Below are 21,543 nucleotides of genomic sequence, written 5' to 3' on the forward strand. Positions count from 1 at the left end.
AGGTGGGACTGAAAGAATGTCGAGTGGGATTCGACAAAGGAGCTGCTGAGATAAAAAGCTGATGTCGACTCACACTCGACGTAGGAGTGTTAAGGGTTAAAGCCTTCGACGGGTCGTGGATTTTTGTAAGATCCGATGAAATCGTTGTCGGTCGTACGCAGAAATAATGGAAACGATGAAAGTAAGAGCACGAACGATGGGAACGATTCGTTGCAACGATTCATAACGGGTGCAGATCGTAATCAAGGCTCGTTGCAAGTTCGTGGAAAACTAGCGGAAAACAGGTCCTGTGTGGGAACATTTTGTTGGAATAACGGTATACTATTTCGTTCGATAGTATTTTCGGGTGGTAGGGCGCGTTCTGCATATAATGAATAATACAATGCGAAATTGGTGGAATTAGCATGGAAATGTATCGCATAGTAGGAAATCGGAATGTTCGAAGCTCGTCTGAATTTTTCATCTATCGCGCAAACATCGGTCGTATATTCGGCGAATGAATTGCACGAGCAGCTATTATGCTTGATCCTAGTCGACGATAACAATTGTTACGCGAGAAGTTTTCGACAGCAATGCGAAATATAGCTGGCAACATAATGAATAATGAATCACGAGAGGGATGCAGATCGCAGACAATTATAAATCATCTGATATATATTGGCTCCGTCAGTTGCGACGTTCTCCAAGCTTGCAGCAATCGAATTTCCTTAATTTTACTTAACGTAGAGAACGAACTGTCTCTCCATTGCGAACGTTGTTTCAAACCGATAAATCTTGTTTATTATTTCCTACATGACCATTGTACCGATTGACAAGTTCGATGGAAAAGCGATACGATTTTATCTTTTTCTTTTTTAATCAGATAAATACGGTTCTTTTATTAGATTCTAACGTTAATTTTCATAATATAATTGTTTTGTAATTACGTAAAAGTATTGTAGTATCGTGGACAAAAAGGCCTACGAGATATCGGGTAAACCATAAACAATGTCGCGAGAGCCGAAGCGCCGTCAGGCCCATCAACGTGTGGTCGGTCCTTCGATTGAATAGTTTCGTAGAAAAGACCCAAGTGACCCTGGCCACGAGTGTTTGCGAGTCTAAGAAAAGACAAAGGGATGCTAGAACAGGCAGTGTCGGTGAAGAAGCGAGAGAGTGCGAATCGAGAAGTCAGAGAGTGCGAGTTGCGTCGTCGAGATAGTGTTGCTAGTGTAACATCAAGCAAATCTCAATGCACAACAGTGACCAGGCCACACACCGAGGGCAAGATAACATGTAGATGTCTACGCATCCTTACTGCGTGCCCTCAATAGTCTTAATTAAGGACATAGTTAAGTCATAGTTAAGGTCCTTCAAGACCAAACAAGTATCTGTAGGAAGCGTAGTTGCTGCCAGGTGAAAAGAGAATTCGCGTTTCGTCCCGGGACAACCGGTGGACTCGTCAGTAAGGCTATGCCAGGTAGTCCCTGCCTTAGACGTAGACGGAACCTCGTTAGGTGCGGCATTTGTACCGTGACACCGTATATTCGACCGCTAGCGAGACAGACAGACTCGTTGTCGTCGTAGTAGCGTTGGCGGTTGGTACCCGCGGATCTTTTGTTTCAGGTTTCCTTTACATTTATTGTTTGCTACGGATTGACACGGGAAAGTTAGTTTTCCTCGCGTTTGGTATCTTCCGTTGGCAATTTTCTCTCGGGGGCGGCTAAAACCCTTGCTGTTCCACTAACCTTCTTATTATCCAATCGGAAGCGGTGTCTAGTGCCCTCATTTTCCTAACCAAAATTGTCATCAACAAATCCGATGGTCCCGTGTCCTTAGACACACCCACCCTTAGCTTTCCCCAGACACAGGATCGTCAGTAAAACTTCACTCAGTCTCTATCTTTGGAATAGTCGACATCTTTTACCCAGTTTCTACCCTTAGACCGGTCGCGTACTTAGCGTATCAGTGTAACTAGGTTTTACATAAGGTTGTTGCAGTGTATTGTGATTTATGTGTGTTGATTCAGTGTATATTCCATTGCGATTGCTGAATTCGTAATAAAGTTTAATTAAGGGAAAATTGATAGTTGTGTTACGACCCAGCTATTTTATTTTATCATCCAACCCTCAACTTTACGTGACACTAGCGTTGTCGTGAGAGTGTGATCCGCGTGAGAGAGCGTTTGATCCGTTGTGACGAGAGTTGCGAATTAACTATTGAGTTGTCTAGATTATAGCACGTTATTGTGATTAGTTCACGTTAAACAAGCATCGTTCTTCTGTTTAATCAACATCTGTACAATCCATTTATTGTAAATAAATCGATAACAATATCTTATTTCCGATACTACAGTATCTACTACGAAACGATACAAAAATACCTTGATCCGATTAATTATTACGTGAATGTAGCATTAACGTACAATAAATGTAGCAGTGTGCAAATATTCGTATAGCCAGTATAACATGCGCGTTTATTTAGTGAATTGAATTTAGCGAATATTATAAATTTTCAAAGTTCCAATGTAGAGAACCGTCAGAAACGTCCTCCGAGTATTCGACTTAACACGCAGTTGCTGAAATTCAAGATTTTCTCATCTGTATCACATGCTCCCTGAACCCTTCAATTAATTCATCTAAACGACCATCAAATCCTCTTTGCATAATCCTTGCAATCAGAACTAAAGCAGCTATTACTCTCGTTCCCTATCCCAGACCAAATATCAATCTGCGAAACGCGAACGCGATTACGAACACAACCGAGCACGATCTCGCGTGCAACGATAACGACTTCCGGTTACAAGCAAAGTGGAAGGTGCGTAAGCTTTCAGAATTTGGCTATGAATTTACGATGCTATACGACCTTTCTCGGCTACGCTTACTGCGCGACATCAATGTAAACGTAAACGAAACGTTATGATTACCATGTTCGATCGATCGATCGTGGTTTTCCATCGACCGCGCGGAACAACGCAGGATGATACCGAACGCTAGCTTTCGAAAGTCTTTTACAGCCGTACAACTATTTAACAAATTACAACGAGAGCGTAGCCAATTAAACATTGCGGACGGTAGCGCGGTACTGGCGTTGATTTATCGCCCTGAAACAAATATACTTGTTCGTTCATAATGATGAACCCATCGTGGTATTTGCCATGGAAAACAAGGGAAAGGGAGTGCGATAGACGAAGAGAATGAGAAAGAAAGTAATCCAGTTAATCGCAACAGTGCGTCCTAAGCGGGCGAAACGTTGTTTCTAACGTCGTTGCATTGGCATAATCTGTTCGAGTGACAAACTTCCAGACTATCTCTATGCTCGTGTCTACGATTGACTCGATAATGAGTGTCCGGAGGAAGTAACGAGGAAACTACGGGGACGAATTTTAAAGAGTGAGTAGTGGCTGAGCCGAATCTGGTCTCTCTGTTTAGCCGACTCGTTCGAAACAGTCGGCGATTTTCATCGAATCGTTTGGAATTCATTTCCTCTGAAGCGAGGAAAAAAAGAAAAACTTTCTGTTTATTCGGTATCCCTCTGTTTTCCTCGGTTTTTCCTCCAGAAACGTTCCGTCTCTCTTTTAGGGAGAGGAATACGCGCTCCTAAAAAAATATGGAACGTCCCGTTATTACCAGCGCTACGAGGTAACGAGATTTTTACTATTTATGTGCTCGAATCAAGATGTCTTGGCAGATGTACAACGCCATCGTGAATTCCTCTCTCTCTCTCTCTCTCTTTTTCTCTCTTCCTCTCTCTCCGCGCTATCTACGGGTAAAAGTTGGTTGCGGAGGTGACACGCGGAATTTGTTAAAAGTACGGTAAATCACGTAGCCAGCAGCTGAAACATCCTTCCAAACTTCTGACGGACATTATAAACTGCGCAAAACAACCGCAATTCCCTGTCGCGAGACACAGATGTTCAGACGTCCTGGTCTTATCACGCAGCGTCGCAAAAATGAACTTTCGTGTTTCGATACACTGGCGATCTTGTATTCTGCACTTTGCCAAAGTTACGAGACTTTCATCGTCACAGGATCTTTCTCTAACTCGCGAAGAATCCAATGACAAATGTAAATCATAGGAAACAAGGCGACGAAGTGGAGATTCAGCGGAAATTCATGATTCGCCGCGTGGAAACAATATTCGGGGAATATTTTCAAAATTCAGAATAGAAATGACTGTTTGGAGATAGTAAAGCGAGATTTAGCAGTTTTGTAGCTGTGTACACTCCCGTTCATACGTTTCCTGCAAATTCCGCACAATTTTTTAATTCCGTGTAAATTTCGCACAACGTTTAATTTCGTACGAGGGGTGACAGTCTGTTTAAACGATTAACCGGCCATGATTTTGCAGTTAGCCGAGACGATTATATGATAATCAGTAAAAGCTGTTTCTCTAAATAACGAGAGAAGTATAATGAATTGAGAATTATACGTATTTATCCTCGCAATTCCTTAAATTTAAATCTCATCGAAAAGCTTCGTTTGAAACAGCTGCAACACTCGGAAAACTTACCTAAAATTTCAACCAAAATGTGGAATTAGTTAAGAACGAATACGATAGAAAAATTAATAATATTTCTAGAGGATGGTGGTTGAATCGTGTGGTTTAAACGACGAGATAACTCGATGTTGAAACCGTCAAATATACAGGGTGGTTGGTAACTGATGGTACAAGCGGAAAGGGGGTGATTCTACGCGAAAAAAGAAGTCGAAAATATAGAATAAAAATTTTTCGTTCGAGGCTTTGTTTCCGAGAAAATCGACTGTGAATTTTCGCTCGGTACACGTGCGGTACGTTATAACGGATCTCACTGTAGATCGTTGTCTCGATGAAAAAATTAAAAAAAAAAATTAAAAAGAAAATTTTTATTCTATATTTTCGACCTCTTTTTTCGCGTAGAATCACCCCCTTTCCACTCTGTATTTTAAAATAATTAATAAATACAAGAGAATGTTCGCTAAGACGCTCAGTACTAACTGATTCGCCAAAGACTGTGTATCGATCGCTAATAAAATCGCTCGAGACCGAGATTGAAAAATTGTTCACCTTACGATCGCGTTCGTTTATTTATAATGGTCGGGGGAGTATCGGAAAATTGAAATTTGACTTTGTTCGACGGTTGCACGTAGCGGCAACATTGTTTTGCCTGGAATTTATTTATTATTAGATTATGTGTGTCCTAACGATGTTGATACTCCGAGGTAAAATAACAACATGATTCGAATTGCCGTGTAGCTCGTGTACCGCTACGTATAATATTTCATTAAATCAATAATAGCGAGAATTGGTTAAAATTATCGTAAATAAAAATGAGATTTTTATTATAACGTCGAACCTATGAATCCCTTATTTGATTTCCGTAAGATTCCATCATTTCTATGCATCTTTCCACAAGATTCAAATCAGATAATAATTTTGCAATAGCTTTCTAATCGTTGCGAGAATAATCTCACTATCTGGAAATGTCCTACCATTTACAAACAGATACGTACGGGGAATCTGCAAATACTGTTACCATTTTCGAGTAACCCTGCACCAAAAACAGTGAGAGGCCCTGCAGGTCGTTCTGAACCTAAAGTTCAAGTCCTTACGACCTCGTGGATTTAATAGGGACAGTGAGACATAAAACACGCGGTTGCTAAACATGGGAAAAGCAGCACGTTCGTGCAGGAGAAACCTTCTGCGCAAGATTGGTAACCCAGGTCGGACAAATCCGTTCTGTTATGGTCCGCGAGAGCGATATACCGACATCGTAAAATCGGTTCGGAGTTACGGTTTACATGTTTCGAGGATCGAAATTTTTACTATTACTATTTTACGGTCTCCCTATATCGCTTATACCAAGTATACTGAATTTCACGTCTACATTTATATCATTGAAACGATTTTTGCTCTAATGAAAGAGATAGCAAACGAAGCGTAACTTTTTAAAGACTTTTTTTTTGTTTATTATTATTTACAATCAATTCTCGCATTGAGAATTTTCAGTAATTTTTTTTGGCGTGGCTCAGTGACACGACTAAATATTTATAGTAAGTTAATACTTATTATAGACAAGTATAATTTATAAGTATTATAAATAAGTAAATATTAATTAATTTAGATATCTAATTAAATCTAGCGTTTAGGTCTAGCGGGTAGTGTCTCTTCACGGATCTCTCCTGCGAATCTGGTCCGTCGTATCAAGTAATCCAGCAATTAGGGGATTTCTATGTTTGTTGACTCTTTTGCCATATCTGTCGCTATATTTTGCTATTTCCTCTTTGACTGTGGGTATCTTGAGGTCGCGATGTATTAGTTCGTTGGTGACATACCAGGCTGCATTTATAATGGATCTTAGCGTTTTCGATTGGACGCGTTGAAGTATTTCAATGGTGGAATTACTTGCTGTTCCCCATAGTTGGATTCCGTATGTTCAGACAGGTTTTATTACGGTCTTATAGAGGGTAATTTTATTCTGTGTGCTTTTTAAAGACATTAGGGCGAGAGACCGCGTCGAAAAAAAAAACGCATAAATGTTTGAAGTAGAAAAGTGGAGAAGTTTTCAAGAATATCGAGAAAATAAAAAATTCCGTACGTATAATTCTCGTTTCGTAAGAAACGCGTCCCTGTAATACCCGAGACTCTTGGAAGTGAAATCGATCAATTCCACTTTTCGTCAAAATCTCGATTTCATTATTCGCGCGAATATTGAATTTCCAAGAAAACGGATTACCTATTTCCGTAAATTGACTTATCACGAGAACATGATATAAATAGTAATAAATTTGAAAGGAAGAAATTCCAGAATTATTTCTAATATCTATATCATTTTTATCTCTATCGTCCCTATTTCTTATTTCATCTTCGCAACCTCGTTAATCATCTTTCTAATTTACAGAGTTGCTCGGTATGGTTTGCGAACGACGTTGTTTCGTGTTGTTTTGTAGCTTGATGATCGACGTTTATTTTAAACGAGCGTTCCACTGTGCATCCTCAATGTGTCGTTTGTGTCTTTCTCCTCTTTAGTCTCCATGATCTTTGATGTTCTTCAAAGGATGACAATTATGTAATACGTTAATTATGCTGCGACTCGTGCGATGTTGCAGTGTGTAGCCTTAATAGCGAAAGGTCCGTGAGGCGTGAGATAAGCTCGCGTAATCAAAGCATTCCATTTCACGTAACTTGGCGTGATATGGCATGGCATGGCGTGACGCGGCCAAGTATGTTTCTGCATTCATGCACTTTTGAACGTACTCCCTTGTTCCTTGAGGGTCACACAACCTCCGAGCACGATAAAGGGGCTAGAAATTTTCAAGGACTGCTCGAAACTTTTCAAATTCCGGCCAGTTTCTTGCCTAGCAATAAACGTCCCACTAAAGGGATAATTGCGAATCCCGAGCTTTCCGTTAATCGTAACTCGAAGCCCACGATTTCTAACGAAAAACGTTTCGTTTATAGAAAAAGGAGGAAGAAAAATTTCTTCGACTATCGATTTAATTAACACGGTGAGGCTGATACGGTTTCGTTTAACTCGAATCCTTGTCCATCGAGATAAAATACTAATCGCAAGGTTCAAGGCTGAAAAGAGAAAGATTTCTTATTGTTAGTCTCTCGAAAATTTCTTTTCCCGCTGGTAACGAGATTGCGCTCTATTCGAATATTTAGATTAAGATTAATTTGTAAATTATTTAGACGAAGAAGTAATATTCGACCTGAATCGATCAAACCCTCGGAGGGTTCATCGAAGAACGTTTGAATACGACGAACGAGAATTACTTAGGGAAATTAGTTGATTAACAAGACAGGAACTTTGACGCTATGCTTCGGTTACGATATAACGTAACACGTAATAAATCATTCCGACAAATCTTTCCGATGATCTTAAAACATCCTTTATAGGTGTTGCAGCCCTCGACCCGTGAACGAAATCGCTATAAAAATTCATGCGCGATTGACACCGTTGTTTAACGTAATTTTAGATAACGCTTACATAATCTATCGCAGCTGTTTGCATGCTCGTGTGAAAACCCGTACTGGACTCGGCCAGTTTGCTAATTATCGCATAATCTAAAGCGAGCAACTCGCGTGCAAAGCGAAACTGGCTTAATGAGTCCCCCGAGAAAAGTAGGAAAGAATCAAGGACGATCGTTGGATCGAACACTGACAACTTGGCTCTGACATTTTCGTTGCTCGAGACGAACAAAACCCCCGTGTTTCATCGCCATTCTCCATCATCTTTTTCCCATGTTATCTCTCGAAAAACCTAACTGTTCGACTAAAGAGGAAGAAAAGTCACGATCGAATCTTCCTTTGACCATGACGAAGTATCGGGACGAGACGAAGAAGCCCGGAAACAACGTCGAGGAGGACGATTTAACGTTACTGAGAATCTGATTTTGCGCGAACGAACGAACTGTGAGATTCGAGTTTCCACGAAATGCCGGTTTCCAGTTCGAACGGTCCATCTGTACCGCGGAAAAGTTTTCCTAAATCTCCTAAGGAATCGGCTAGACTCGCTTTCCTTCGCTCTCTTTCCGCACGCAGTCGCGATAAATTTCGTTATCGGAAATGTACAGAAACTTTCCAACAACTTTCAAATTACCGTCTTACTTCCGGCAATCAACGGTCGTCGGATTATTACACGAACGTTCTTCCACCGAGAAAAGTATTTCAGTATAAACTTAGTTCCGTGTAATTTGTATAAATTAACTTGTCACGCACTTCTACGTTCGTTTAATGATAATTTAAGTGGCTTATGGGATAACAATTTTCAATCGCCGTAGAAAAAAGAAACGTGTAGCGTCAAAGCATGGATTACAAAACATCTAAAGTTAAATCTGTTACGGGCTTCCAATTTCCGCAGTTGAATCTTGCTTTTTTTAATAAACGAAGAGACTTCTAACCATCTGTCTGCAACCTTATTTTTCCTGGCGTCGTTTGCATACTGGGTTGTTCGAGTTCATGCGGTCTTTTTCTAGGTTTCTGTGTTCTAAAAAAATGCAAAAAAAATTCTTGATAGCTGCTGCAAGTTTGTAGAATATCATCCGATAACTTTTATCGCTACGTGTTACCTTGATTTTCTAAAAAAATTACTTGAAATTGCTTAATTTTCTGGTTAAAAACGAGACGCAAATGTTCTAACAAATTCTCCCAAGAGATTCAAATAAAATTACGCGTATAAATAATTCTTTTGTTTCTTCCTCAAAGTCAAGAAATTTATCAACGACCAGAGATATAGGAAAAATGCTAGAAAATCCCGTATTCCTTTGCTTATAATCGAATAATCGAAAGAAAGGAATATCATCGGCTCGTTTACCTTGACGCCTGTTTATATGGCGTAAATCATAAAGTGACGCACGAACGAGAAAACGAACGAAACAGTCGCGTACAATGACAGTTGGAGTTCTTGGGTCTTCACGGACGGAAGGAGCATCATACTTCGTGAATTTTCTAGCGACGTGACTTTTATGAAACGTTACGTTCGAAGGATACGCGGGCAAAACGTTACACGCCGCGACGCGAACCATAATCTTTTCTTTTCTTCTTCTTGACGACACCGGTTTCTCCTTTTACAATTACGCGACGCCGGAACAACCAACGCTAGCATTGCTCGTACTCTCTCGCCCGTGAAAACACTCGCCGACAGTGCAGGCGAATTGTGTATTCTTCGCCCGCGACTCGTCCAACGCACGCGAATTTTTTACGGCAGGCCGAGAAAGGTGGAAAAATGGTACTTTCGTGTTTCGAGTCTGTACTCTTTATTCTTTTGCACTTCCATTTAAACGTACTCGTTACTTTCGTCAAGAAGATGACTTCCTCTTCCGTATTTTATTATACAGGTCGATACGTTTACAAAGACCGTGTATACACAGCAACTCGTTATCTGTGCGTCTCGTTACCTCTACGTCACTTACGTCTCGGTCAGAGTTCCGTCTCGCTGCGATCTCACTTACAAATCGGTCCGCCTTTCGATATTAAGCGAAACGCAAAGAAATTTGCCGCGTCTCGTCGACCAGAGACGATACGTTTTCCAAATAACCAGGCTGCATGGAGGAAGAATCCGCGGGAGAATGGAAGAAGCTTTGCCAGTTACACTGCGCAGGCTTTAATACACTGATCTCCTAGGAGTGGCTTCTCCCTTGTGTTATGTCTATTATGAGCATTCTATTTCTTTTTTCTCTTCTTTTCTCTTACCACGCAAAATCACGAGAAGAGAAGACGAGGAAGAAATAGCGGCGATACCGCGGCAGAGTCGCCGCTTGCCGCCAACCAGAAACCATCTCGTTTGTCGACGATTCAGTTTCTAAGAAGATTGATACGATGCCATCGATTTTATTGAAAAATAATACCAGTCGAACGGCGTGTATTGCGAAGGGACGTTTACGCGGAAGCGATCCGTCGTCACTTTCTTCGTCGGAACGACCCCCGACCTGCCTCATCTTATACACATATTTTCTTTAAAAACTCAATTTATCCCCATCGTACCGTCCTATTCCAGGCTCCTTTACCTTCTCTTCTTCTTTCCTCCTCCTCCTCCTCCTCCCCCTATTACTTCTTCGAGTTTAATCCCAAGGAAAAGGATATTAAATCAGATAAGCGGCGTCTCGCGGGAAAATGAAAAGTCGACGAATCAAAAAACGGAAGATGAAGACGGGAATCAGAAACGAGAATTAGAATGCATCGAGAACAAAAATGGGGCAAGGCTTGAGGGGTGCGCATACGCTCCATTCACAGAGCAGGCGTACGTGTACACGTAGAGGAGGCCTTTCTCGACCCTCGAATAGACAAAGAGGAGTAAAATAGCAGGCGAAACGAAGAAAGATGGTGTGCACGTTGACCCGTTCGTGGTTTCTTTATTGCTTTTTGCGATAAAGCTCACGCTAAAGATCGACCTTAAAGCAGTTCTTCGTCCTCGCGAGTAGCGAGAATTATAATGTCGTGGACGTTCGTCGGATAGTAAAAAAAAATTTGTTAAATTCCATCGTTCGTTCGTTCCCGCTAGGTTAAGACAGGATTATCGAGCCGAGCTCAAGCAATTCGACGCGCGATTCGCCAAAGATTACCGACAATTTCGAAACGATCTACAGGGTGGTTGGTAACTGGTGGTACAAGCGGAAAAGGGGTGATTCTACGCGAAAAAAGAAGTCGAAAATATAGAATAAAAATTTAAAAATTTTTTAAATTAAAAAAATAACGTCGATCGAGACAACGATCTACAGTGAGATCCGTTATAACGAGACGCGATAAAGTGCACGCGTACCGAGCGAAAATTCAAAGTCGATTTTCTCGAAAACAAAGCGTCAAACGAAAAATGTTTATTCTATATTTTCGACTTCTTTTTTCGCGTAGAATCATCCCCTTCCCGCTTGTACCACCAGTTATCAACCATCCTGTATATATATATTTTTTTTAATATTTATTAAAATTACAATCAATTCTCGCGTTGAGAATTTTCAGTAATATCCTGCATATTTGAAGAAGTTTTATCGAACTCGTGATCAACGTTGTAATAAACAATAAAATATATCGCGTACATTGACAACTGGATTATTCGAATCATTTTCTTGTTCTCGATATTTTCCTCTCGCGCCACCCGAAAGGTACACGATATTTTCTCACCTTTTCGTTGTTACGTCAAAGGCCAACGGTGTCTCGCGATATACAACAAATTTGTCTATTCGGTACAAAATTCAAAACTGAATTGTTTAAACGTTGAATGTTGCGTAGCTGGAATAACTTGCACGTCGCTATTGTCGGAAACCGACAAATCGAAAGATCTACAAACTCGTAGAGCACATTAATTTCCTGTTCTTTCGTGCTCGTTCGAGGTTGCTATAACTTAAGATGCAAATCCTCTGGATGGTTCGCCCATTCCTCTAATCCTAATTCGCCATCCTGACGGCTAATTAATACGGTGGCCATTTGTCACAGTCGCGATAAACCATTTCGCGAATCGCCATTGTTTCGAAGTCGACGTCGACGTCGACGTCGACGTCTCTATACACATCGCGTGCGCTGTTTAAAGCAGACGTCTGTTATTTGGTATAGACAAATCGAAACCAGCGTAAACTTATGGACGCCTTTACGAAGGTGGAATCTTTACGAGGACAATCGACCGCACGGCTACATTTTCCACCGGCGATATCGTAATTCGACAACGATCGGCCCGTTAATAAAGTAACAATAAACGTCGGACCTGGACCACGAAGAGCACCACCGGCAGCAGTTCGAGCAGTCCTGGGTTTGTCTTTGTCGCCGAGGCAATCGATAGAGCTTAATTGACTCGAACATGAGAGAGCATTCGTACGTTCAACGTTACATCGACTCCGTCGGTGAATCGGGTCACGGTTTCGACTGTTCCGAAATTTTCGAAGGCCGTTAGTCGAGCCACGTTAAGAGAAACTCGATCGTGTGGTTACCGCTGCTATTTCGTCCAGCCTTTGTACAAAAAATATATATATATTTCAAGAGGAAATCAATCGTTAGCGTTCAAGAAAGCTGAAAGCTCTCGACAAATTTTCGGCTCGTTGTTGTTACTCCTTTCGATTAACCTTATTGTCGCGTGTAAATTATTCCTATAAATTTAATTGGCAATTGAATATTTACGCTACCGATCACAAGTGCGTCGTGCCAGATATAAAGATAAAAGAGCGGAACTAACGTAAAGCAAAAAAAAGAAATAACTGAAAGAGAGTAACAGCGAGAAATTGCGAATCGCTCGTTTTCCTTACTTTGCCATTTCTAACGTTAACGCGTATACGTTCGCCGAAGCAACTCTCAAGAACTCGTTGGAAGCTGTGTAATATCGAAAACGAGATAATCGAAATGACACGGAGGTGTTAGAAGAAAGGTATTGTACGCGAAACATAGATAAACGATTGACTACACAATGGGCTGGATAAAGGGCTTACCGTGAAGAGTGTTTCGCGTTTTATATCATCCAATATGCACCGCCCCCGTGCCTCCCGCATTATACACGCTCCAAGTGACGAATTAAACCTCCAATTACAACTTCGATTAATGACCACCGTTGCGGCTGGATAACAGCAGAATTTTTCAAACCGAACACCGGGCAGCAAACGAATTTTTTTTTTTGTTTGTTTGAAACGTTCATCGTGTTAGTGGCTGCGTTTTCCGCTGCAACGAGATGAAATAACTCCCGGTGATTAATCATCTCGTTAAAAAACTTGCAGCCATGGGATTGAACACACGCGATGCACCAGCATCACCGAGTGTCCGTCCTTTCCTATCGATACACCAATTCCCGTTACTCGTACGTTAAAAAGACGTACGCGGAGTATTTCTGGTTATCGTCGCGTGTCCAGAATTCTGGCTCGAAGCATCTTGACTACTTTAATGGCATTAAGCGATTCGTTGAAACAATTGGAAGGTAACGAGGCGGAACTATGGTTTGAAATTGTTCGAAATTCAACAGAGATATAACTTTCAATGGAACGATTGTTTTACGGTAATTTTCCTCTCTATTTCCTTTTCTCGGTTGGGGAACGTAGACGTTATAATAGAATCGCACAATTTATGACCTTTGCCACAGGCTTAATAGAAAGTAGGTGTCGCGATATTTTATAGGTTCAGTGACACGCTGATCGGCGATAAATTACACAATCCATCAAGCAGCTACTCGTAACGAAAGCAAAACAACGGCGCGTATTTGCTGGTTGGAAAATTATTTTAAAGACCTTGGTACGCGTGGCGATCGCGACGAAGCTGTTTGAAGAACATCGTGAAACTTAAAATTGTACGGTTCACGTATTTCCAATATATTTGTACCGCGAATACGTTCGTACGTTGCCACGTAATATATTCATTTGTTGCGTATAAATACTCGCCCCAGATGCTTCTCGTGAAAAATTCCTTGAAAAATGCAAACAAAAGTCGATGAAATGCCCCCAAAATACCCACGTGCGATTCCATCCACTGACTAAATGTAGGAATTTTCGCGTATCAACGATGACACCGATAACGCGGAGTATACGATATCATCGAATCAGCCACGATAAAATACGCTCGATAGAAAGAATCGATAGCAATTTAGATGCGAAAATCGTAAATAAAAAATAGAAAAACGGAAAGCCGGTTGAAAAGGATATTTTGAGAGGAACGACGGACAATTTAACGAAGTTTGTAACTTTCGCAGGGAGAAAAATACGATAACTGCTGATGATAACGCTCACCGTCGATCCAACGTCAGGCTGCCAATAGTCGTCCGGTCTTCTCTGTTCGAGGCTCGGCCGTCGTATGCACGCCGCGCGTCACATTTTTGGTCGTCAGTTTCCGGTAATCAGCCCTTCGATCGGTTGGCTCGTCGAGCCACAGCGGTTCGTCAATTTCTATCGTAGACTATATCGTCTGTGCAGAAGAGAAACAGAGCTAAATTAAGACGTTGGACGATCTTCGTTACAAAGAAAATCGTCGATGGTTTAACTATGGCGATGTAATTGTACTTTTTTCTTGTATTTGTAATTATACCAGCTAGGTAGTATCGAACTTCTCTGTTGGGGGGAGTGCAACGATCGAAGAGAACGTAACCGACTAATGGACGACCAACTAGATTTACGCGTTCTATCGAACTAACAACGGAACAAAAGAAAAACTGACTCGATAAACGTATAAATGACACGCGGTGATTTATGCTGGGCCAATCGCGCCACTTCTAATTCCCAGCCAATACACATTCTATTTAAGCCAGGCCATCGATCCTTCTTTCCTTCGACAGGCATTCTCATCTTTTACGTTCAATCTCGAAATTGAAACATAACGAACGATAGGAATAATTGAAATAAATCTTTTAACCGCTAAAACTTATGAAACGATCGATCAGCCAGGCTTGTTTAAAGCCTTAACGAACTCCCCTTAGGTCGGTTAATCCTGCTTGATCAGTAACTAACGACTAACACCACTCTGAATACTACTTGATTGCCAAGTACAGACTAACTGATTGCTTCCAACTCTGATTGCTAACCGAATCCGAAATGCTGATTCCAACGCTTAAGTTACACACCCATCGACGACTAATCGCAACTTTATCGCCATAAAACTATCGCACCTTGTATCTCTAACGCGAAAAGGAGACCTTCGTGGGTGCATAAAAAGGACAATCTCTGTTACGTCGAGCGACACTCTACCTGGCCAGGCCATACACCGCGGGCCAGACGGACACCAGACATCCGCTCATCCTTACGGCGTACCCTCGATAGTCTTAAGGACCCATCAAATACCGGTAATTTGCAAGCTAAGGTCCTTCAGACCCAACAAATATCCTTTTTCTCAATCACTTTCTAAAGACTATTGTCTACTACGGCTCGACAATGGAAAGTTAGTATTTCTCACGTACGATGCTTCCTACTAGCAACTTTCTATCGAGGGGGCTAAGACCTTCCTAATCAACCAACCTTCGTTTATCCAATCAGAAGCAAGGTATACTGCCCTCGCTTTCCTGACCAAAATGTCACGAACAAATCCGATGGTCCAGTGCGCTAGACACACCCATCGCTAACTTTCCTCCGACACAGCATCGGCACTGTAACTTACTTCTTCTACACTGCTAGAAAAGTCAACGTCTAAGTGTAACTCACATCAACTATCCAAGTCGGTTCTCGGGATTACCGAACATTCACTTGCTCTATTAAGTATCCTCTAATGCTACGTCCACCAACATACTAAATTCAACTTTAAGAGCCTTGCTCTATTGTGCATATCTACCTTATCTTCGTGCGACAAAGTGTCATCTAGGAATTATATCTACTCAACAGTGTAACTTAAGTGTTGGAAATAAAAACCTTATAATTCTATGAATCACAGTGTTATACCCTCTCAACCACCCCTATTATCTTAACGGAAATCAGGGGATCGATCGACTCGCGGTGTCGATTATTATAATCGTAACGGGAATTTACGACTCCCGTTGACGTCTCTCCTCGCGATTGCGTCTCCACGCGATTGGTCGAAAATACGATCTCTGTCGCTGTTACGTTGCTGGAGAACGTCGATTCTCAATTTCGTCTGGTCGCAGTCCCGTGAACGACGCAGGGTCAAGTTTAGCCGATCTTGGTCGGATTAACCGTGGCAGGTTTGTCGGCCGGAAGCACGTTCCGATAGCGAAAGAGGGTATTTTGCAGCGCAGCCGCGTTTCTACGCCAGTAATTCGGAAATTTCGCTTCTCCTTCGGCTTCGATACGAACGAACAGGATTTCGCCGTGGCCGTCGCGCCTTCGCAAACGGAAAATTTAATTCCAGTCTTAACCCAGTTCCGGAAGAATGCGCACTAAGAAGGACCTCGAAACGAGCGTCGATACGCTTTTGCATGCGCCACGAGACCGCGTCGAAGCAGCTCGAATCAACAAAGCCAACACACACAACTAGAAATACCGTATAAACAGAGAATTCGACTGTCCGATCCTTCTACAAACCGGAGAAGAGACCGTAGTCCTCTTTTCGTCGAATTGCGCACGAAACTAGAATTCGTGGAAATTCCCATGCGACGTTGCACGTATTAACATCGGCCCCTTTGTTGATCGTGCAGGAAACTCCATGTCGTATAATTAATACCATTGTACGAGTTTTCTTGTTTGAACTGCGGAATCCTTAATTATTATCACGGTTGTAGAAATCATCCAAGTTACCAAGTTACTTTACCTACGCGTTCCGGCGAGAACACCGGCGCCAATGGAAATGAAGATCACAGATGTCGTTGAGTTTACAGAAAGGGTGAAGGTTGATGGAGCGATTGTTTGATGTAAAAGATTGATTCCTAACACGCCACGTTTGTGTATAATACGCGATGTGATCGAAGATCCAACGGCGAAAGTCAACGAAGTGGCGATTTAGCAAACACACGGTATTTCAAATTCTTCCATAAACCATCCATCAATACGTACAGGATTACGTATTCCAGGATCATATATCCCGATCATCGAGGACATTTTTCCACGTGCGAGTCGCTGGTTTTCCGTCTCTTTACGGCCAGTCGTATATCGATGGAACTGCCGATCGAATTATCGTAAAATCGTCGAGTCGGCCGAGTTCACGAAGAAATCGTCGTAGCACGTTAACGTTGTAAAAAGTCGGCTGAGAAAAACTCGTTTCACGCTACGTTTTCCACCTACCATCGTCGATTCGAACGATTCAAAAGCTATTAATTAATACGCAGCCGTCTCGAACGAATAGCATCGATGCGGCGAACGCCGATAACATAATTTCGCGAACGATCCCGACGTATTTGATTTACATATTCGATTACTAACGCAGAATCCGCCCATTAAACAAAATGAGCATAATTTGCACGTTTATAACCGAAAAGTATTGCACCGATATTCCGATAAACTATCACGGACGAGGGCATAAAGGCAATATTATGATATTATCGATCTTGTCCATGTACCACTCATCAACGATTATTTTTCCATTGTCTCGATCGAATCGTATAAAACCGAAGTTGCGGATGATCGGGCCGATATCCCGTACACGATCATTGACCTCTGCAACGTGTCGAGTGGTCCGCGCACGTGTTCCTACCGTTTTTCGGATAATGCAGACACGTTGGTATTGCCGAATTTGTGACGCGTGTAGAACACATGAAATTGCAGCAGTTTCGCTGATCGCCGTGTCGATCGGAGTGTTGATAACCCACGAACAGAATACCAGCTCTTTCGTAGATTACAATGGACTTTTAGGTTCGTGCCATTTCTTCGATAATCTACTATCTGGAGAATTTATAACGAAAGAGATCGATATTGTCGGTCATCGAAGAAAATTCTCCATTTCGATTTTTCTTTCTCCTTGTAACGCTTTGTTACGCTTCGTAGCATACCGATCGCGCGAGAAAATATCCCACGACGATGAATATCCAAGCGAATTCTTTTGTTCGGATAATATAAAGTAATATTGCCATTAAAACGTTCGGTAAATTTCACGCAAGGTTCTCAGGCAGAAAAGAACTCATTCGATGTTCCCCGGACGCGACAGATCAAAAGGCTCCGCGCAAGTTTTTCAAATCCTCTTTGGGAGTCAGCGACGTTCTGCTTGAAGGTGCATCGCAGTTCCGCTCGTAAGACGTCCCTCTTATTTCCAAATTCCCTTTGATATCTGAAATGTCAGCGCGCCAAGCACGACGTAATGAATCGAGCGACCATCGTTATTTGACTGACCGACACAAAGAAATTCCTCTACCTAGGGAGCTAGTTTCAACTTTGTCGTCGGTGCGACTCGAATTACCTATCGACCATTGCTGATAAAAAAAAAACCAGACACAGAGTCTACAGATACAACAGCGGAACGATGTGCAAACTTGAAATTAAATTAACTTTCTGTCAAAGTGGATCTCTGTTCAACGTTTTTCTCTTACTCGTGAATTAACGTTCATGGCTTAAACGATTTCAATGGCGCTGTAAATGGAAAGACTACAGCAGAACGGTCCCGCTAACATAATAAAGCCATTACGCAAAGCGACATCACTTTTATAGATTTTTCCTTCTTTAAACTCGCCTGCATTAATCCCGAAATCTCGTAATACGAAACGCGCGAATCAACAATTTCCTCGCGACGTTCTCGATAATGATAAATTAATACGGCAGAACGTAGAATCCAGAACGAGTTATATTCTCGTTCGGTGAAAGTTGCATCGTTGATGCCACAGCGTCGAAACATTTTACTTTACAGAGATGAAAGAAAGGAGCGACTGTAAAGGATCTGTGGGAGGTTAAACGATGAGATTACTGGTAGGTAAAATCGTTATTATATTTGAAATCGTCGATACAATGTACTAGTCGCGAAACGGTGTGCGTAACGTCGTGTGGCGGATCGGTATCAACAGGACGCCGTCAGGTCGAGGCATCAACGCGGCGCAACACCTCCCGGGCGATCCGCTGGTACCAACCGCCAACACTAGAGGGCTACGACGACGAGTCTGTCTAACTCGCTAGCGGTCGAATATACGAGCGATTGATACAAATACCGCACCTAGCGAGACTCCCTCTACGTCTAAGGCAGGGACTACCGGGCATAGCCTTACTGACGAATCCACCGGTAGTCCCAGGACGAAACGCAAACTCTCTTTTCATCCGCCACAGTCGTTTGGTCGCTGTTTATAATAATCCGTTTGCGATCGCGTCCGTTTATTTATAGTAGTCGGGAGGAAGTCGGAAGACTCAAATTTGTCTTTGTTTTACGGTTACGTGTAGCGGCGACGTTGTTTTGCTCGGAGTTTGTTTATTCTTACGTTATACGTAACCTAACAAACTTCATACTCCGAAGCAAAACAACAACACTTGAATCGAATTCTAACTCATGTGCAGCTGCAGATCTTTACCGGTGTACGATAACCGAGTGTAAAATATAAAATTGTTGATATACAGGGTGGTTGGTAACTGGTGGTACAAGCGGAAAGGGGGTGGTTCTACGCGAAAAAAAAAGTCGAAAATATAGAATAAAAATTTTTCGTTCGAGGCTTTTTTTTCGAGAAAATCGACTTTGAATTCTCGCTCGGTACGCGTCCACTTTGTCACGTCTCGATATAACGGATCTCACTGTGATTTAAAAAAAAATAAAAAAAGAAATTTTTATTCCATATTTTCGACTTCTTGTTTCGCGTAGAATCACCCCCTTTTCGCTTGTACCACCAGTTACCAACCACCCTGTATATTAAATATGTATTTAATATCTATGTGTAAAAAATGTAAGGTAATAATACAAAGAGGAGCCACATCTCACGGATTTCAACGACCTTTAAATAAATACGTACAAAGGACAACATTCTGAGCAACTTTTCCCTATACGTGTTATCGCCGTGACGCTCGACCTTAGTTTTCGAGATATTCATAAAAATATTTCGAAGATGGTATCTCACTGGGGATAGCCATCCACATGTTATATTATTATACCACTAAGCTATAATATTTTACCAAATGTCCTACTGGACAAATTGTAAAATTCAAATAAATAAATAAAAAAAAAATTCATAAAAATAGTTCTCGTACTGTTTCGTTGGATTTGGGATTATCCCCATTGTCTCGTGGTACGACGCCTTTACGCGTCTCACGTTTATTAAACTTAATTCATCGATGCTAATCAGCTGTAATATAAATAAAATAAGTTTTACTCGTACGTTGAGTCATGCGTGTATCCCGTTGACCGTGGATTCGTTATCGAACCTGAATTCGTTGTCATCGACATCTCGACCATCCGATCGCCGCTATTACTCGTAGCCTCTTGTAATAACCACGTTTGTAACAATAAATATCAGCTATAACCGCGATGGTAAATTCGAGCGAAGGTTCGTGAAACGCCCAAAATTCCAACCTTAACCTGACATATATATTCGATAAAATACTAATACGTAGAGGTAAAAACCATACAAATTAAAAAGTAATAAGCGTGAAATATTTACAAGGATCGGAATAGATTGGATGTTCGCCCACGTAGAATTATATCGTAGACATATCGCGCTGTTAAAATATCTATTCACGAAGCGAGACACGGATCGCGATCGTGTTAGCGAGGGCTTTACGATTTCCTTAATCCACAAACGTTCGGATCGTCCAAGCGAACGGAATCGGTTTGACGATTTTAAAGGCAGCATATTTCGCGTTCGAGCAAACGCACGTGAAATCCCTTCCAATAGCGTGTGTAATTCGGTGTAAACGTGGAAACAATAACGACCCCTCGTCTGATGACACGACACGTTTCAACGCCTCGAAACATCTTCCTTTCTCTTCCCTTTGTCTCTTCGTTCCCGTCTTTTTTTTTTTTTTTTTCCTTTAAGAATTCACAGTTTCGGTTCTAAAGAGGAGAAGTAAAAGAGAAACGTTGGTAACGAAGTAGTCGTTTTTACACTTGGTTGTTTGATACAGCGCATCTGTTACAAAATCAGCGAAGCCTCGTTCCTTGGAACAATTAGCGTCACAATTTCCTTGCGCGCAACCTACGTTAATAACAATGCAATTACAGCTCCGCTTTCGCCGCCGAACGCAATAACTCCTCCACTCAAACTCTATTAGAAGAAATTACAAACAACACCGGCGATAAATTCGCGCAGAAAACTTCCAACCTGATGCATTATTTACGCTGCCTCGTGGAGGTCAGGTTCGTGCGGTCTTAACGGGCCAATGAAGATGATATAAAAGTTACGATTTTACTTGATAATCGTGGAAAATGAAAACACGAATGCTCTCCGACGAGTAATAAAGGTATCGATGTTTCCCGGCACCTTAAGATCGACACCTGATATACGAGTTCCGGAGAGTGAACTTTCGCGGAGTTCATCATTCTTACCACGATTCTCGATGATTCGATTTCAGAGAGAAAAGAAGGGCGAATAGAGAGAAGATAGAAACCTGTGGAAGACGATATGGAGGGTGCATTTAAGCCACACGACATCGAGCGGCGGAGTGTTGCTGGCAAGCTTCCACCGGAAAATGAAATTCTCGGCCCGGAGTTTGCCGATATTGAACGAACCAACCCTAATGGGAAGCAGAGGAAGCCGAAAACGAATCGCGACCTGTCCTCTTCCATGGTGTTTCTACAACGCGCCATTTGTCAAGATCGCGCTCTTCTAAGTCGATCTAAAGATCT

General features: G+C 41.8%; 1 protein-coding gene across 3 annotated transcripts in view; it reads right to left on the reverse strand.

Annotated features, from left to right (window-relative positions):
* The window catches only part of LOC126869144 (tyramine/octopamine receptor), a 65,602-nt gene that overhangs the window by 15,955 nt on the left and 28,104 nt on the right, over positions 1 to 21,543 (reverse strand). For 2 of the 3 annotated variants that reach the window (XM_050625323.1, XM_050625322.1), the window contains exon 2: positions 14,151 to 14,325. The gene's annotated coding sequence lies outside the window, so the exon portion shown is untranslated. Of the gene's footprint in view, positions 1 to 14,150; positions 14,326 to 20,077; positions 20,101 to 21,543 lie in introns of those variants that run through there. The other variant, XM_050625325.1, reaches the window with a different exon arrangement.

This window comes from Bombus huntii, chromosome 9 (assembly GCF_024542735.1).
Source record: "Bombus huntii isolate Logan2020A chromosome 9, iyBomHunt1.1, whole genome shotgun sequence".
Classification (NCBI taxonomy): Eukaryota; Metazoa; Arthropoda; class Insecta; order Hymenoptera; family Apidae; genus Bombus; species Bombus huntii.